The 2,500-nt window shown below is 31.3% G+C and overlaps 1 protein-coding gene and 1 long non-coding RNA gene across 2 annotated transcripts in view; one reads left to right on the top strand and one right to left on the bottom strand.

Annotated features, from left to right (window-relative positions):
- The window catches only part of Nprl3 (GATOR complex protein Nprl3), a 10,619-nt gene that overhangs the window by 231 nt on the left and 7,888 nt on the right, over positions 1-2,500 (bottom strand). The window contains exon 12 of the mRNA XM_027373048.2: positions 1-2,500. This exon is cut by the window's left edge and continues 231 nt beyond it; it is cut by the window's right edge and continues 853 nt beyond it. The gene's annotated coding sequence lies outside the window, so the exon portion shown is untranslated.
- Positions 1-2,500, top strand: part of LOC138862724 (uncharacterized) — a 30,444-nt gene that overhangs the window by 25,196 nt on the left and 2,748 nt on the right. The window lies entirely within an intron of this gene.

Genomic DNA, 2,500 nt, shown 5'->3' with positions numbered 1-2,500 from the left:
TTATACAAATGCTTCGTGTTTAAAGATAGCTTAACTTTTACCTGTACAAATATAAAGCCAACATTCTATCATATATAGTTGAATGGTTCTTTAAAATTGCAACTTTAATTGAATCAGCACTAAGAAACCTTGTTTGTTTGGTTTCTATATAATTTTCTTTATCCTATATGTGAAGCCTAAAAGTAAAAAAAAAAAAAAAAAAAAAAAAAAGAGTGATGTTTGCTGGACCAATGCTAAACAAAATTTAACACTGTATTTAAGTAACTCCCTTTGAATATTCATTTAAAATATGTAGTGTCACATTAAGAAGTAACAGCCATCTGCATCAGGAAAATGTTGCATACACAGTCCATAGTTTAAAAGGAGTTTCTGTTCTTCCGTCTGCTACAGAATAATTAGTGGTTCATGTAAGAAAGATATTTTCTATAGTGGCATCTTAAACAACTTTTTAACCTACAGCACGATATTAAGCTCCATTCATCTATATAACATAGAAAGAAAGCTCTTGTAACTAGACCAAACTTTCATGATACATAACTATACTGTTCTCTAACCAGTCTGTCATCCCACTAACACCTGACAATAATTTTATCATATCTAGAGTAAAGGTAAAAGTTATAAAAAGGAAGCTCTTATTCACTATGAATATTGATGGAAAGAAAAATGTTTAAAGTAGAAAAAACTAATAACATTTCCTTTTTTCAGTTATGAAAAATAATTATTGAGCAAAACAGCCACACTAAAATTAATGCACATTCTAATACATATGTCAAAATAAGATTGTGTAATTAGTTAATAGTTTTATGCCACGAGTGTCTCCTCCAGAAAAAAATAGGTTAATGGAGATATAATTTTCAATATAATTTAAATAGTGTTTACAATCTTCAGTTTCATTCAAAGACAGTGTTTACATACAGATATTTTTCATTATATTCCTTACATGATTATGAATTATGTGAAATTTATTAAAAAGATTATATACCTTCACTTGTGAATCTTAATCCACCATCATCAGGAAAAAGTTGTGTTCAATGTGGTATTGTTTTGACAAATGTCCCTGCACACTGACGGCTTTACAAGTGCTTAGCCACAAAGATGTCAAATAGTAGACCATGTAACCACCCCTGATTTCACCTATCTGTTTTTTACTAATGCTATCAAGTTTGATGCTGTTATAGCTATTATAGATATTACAATTAATATAGTGTTATTGACATTACTAAAACCAATTTAAGGTACCAGAAAATATTTTTGAAAATCAAGGGAAAGGTTAAATAGGTGAAACATATAGTACTTGTAATTGGCTCAGTGGTGACTCAATACTTGTGGAGCCAGCTATGCGTAAAAGCTATTAATAAATCAAACTCACATAGGGCATGGCATCCGCATACATGGCATCCCTGGTGGCATCAGATTAACACTGTAATGATAGGAAAAAATAATGACATATCCATTTTTAATGACTTGATATACTAGAGATTTTAGTAATTACACTTTGGTTTTACAGATCTTTTCCAAATACAGTGATGATGACAAATGTAACAGTTACTGAAAAGTGATCTGTGGTGTAAACTGAAAATAAAACAAATCACGTGGTTCTGTACATGAACTAATTAGCCAACTATTATGACTATTACCTGGTAACTCATTTGTTTATTATAACTTCTTGAGTTTGGAAGATTTCTTTTTCAGCTGACTTACGCTGGATATCAAATTAAATCTTAATCTGCTGCTTTTACTGGTTAACATTCAAGTTTTTAATATTTCTATTAGAAAGTTATTGACAGTTTGCAATGTGACTACAGATTCCCTACAATTATTCTTGTTTTTTCAGGCATACAAGTGCACCATTCTATCAGGTAAAGTTGTTGCTGGAAAATAAACATAGTATGCAAGCATATGATCTGATATTAAAATATTGCATACCTTTCCTCAAGTGCAATCATTATGATGTTGGAACTTTTCAATGTGTTTAATAGTTAACTCTCTTATGCATGCTATGTATTTGCCACAGCAAAAAACATCCATATTTAAACATGTAATGAGTCAAGTTCTCAATTAGCAACCTTTCATGAGTTTGTGCATATGTCATTCCCCACCATTTAGCTTGGCAGCAGGGCTGGTGTGAGGAATCCCTTGGGCCATTTGGTAACCACATAACTTACTTGAAGCAAAGATAACAAACTTAACATGTACATATGACAAGTACACATAACTTATTTCATATAATCAAAGTTCTTTTTGGACCACATACCAACTCCCCAGTATCAATGTACATAGTTTAAGAATAATGATGAGCCCTAGTATTTATAATTTAATTTTGAATTATGGACACCTGATTTGATATACAAGTTAGGTAATCCACTGGTCGCAAATGGCGTGACATACGTACAATGTACACTGTAATTTCAGTTTATTGTGTTTACACACTGATGGCTTCACAAGCGTTTAGTCACCCAAGTCAATTATTAATCCTACCACTTAATTGCCCTTTTCCTTG

The sequence above is a fragment of the Penaeus vannamei genome, chromosome 9, assembly GCF_042767895.1.
Source record: "Penaeus vannamei isolate JL-2024 chromosome 9, ASM4276789v1, whole genome shotgun sequence".
Taxonomy (NCBI): Eukaryota; Metazoa; Arthropoda; class Malacostraca; order Decapoda; family Penaeidae; genus Penaeus; species Penaeus vannamei.
The sequence above is the reverse complement of the archived record's forward strand: the minus strand, read 5'-3'. Positions and strand labels throughout refer to the sequence as shown.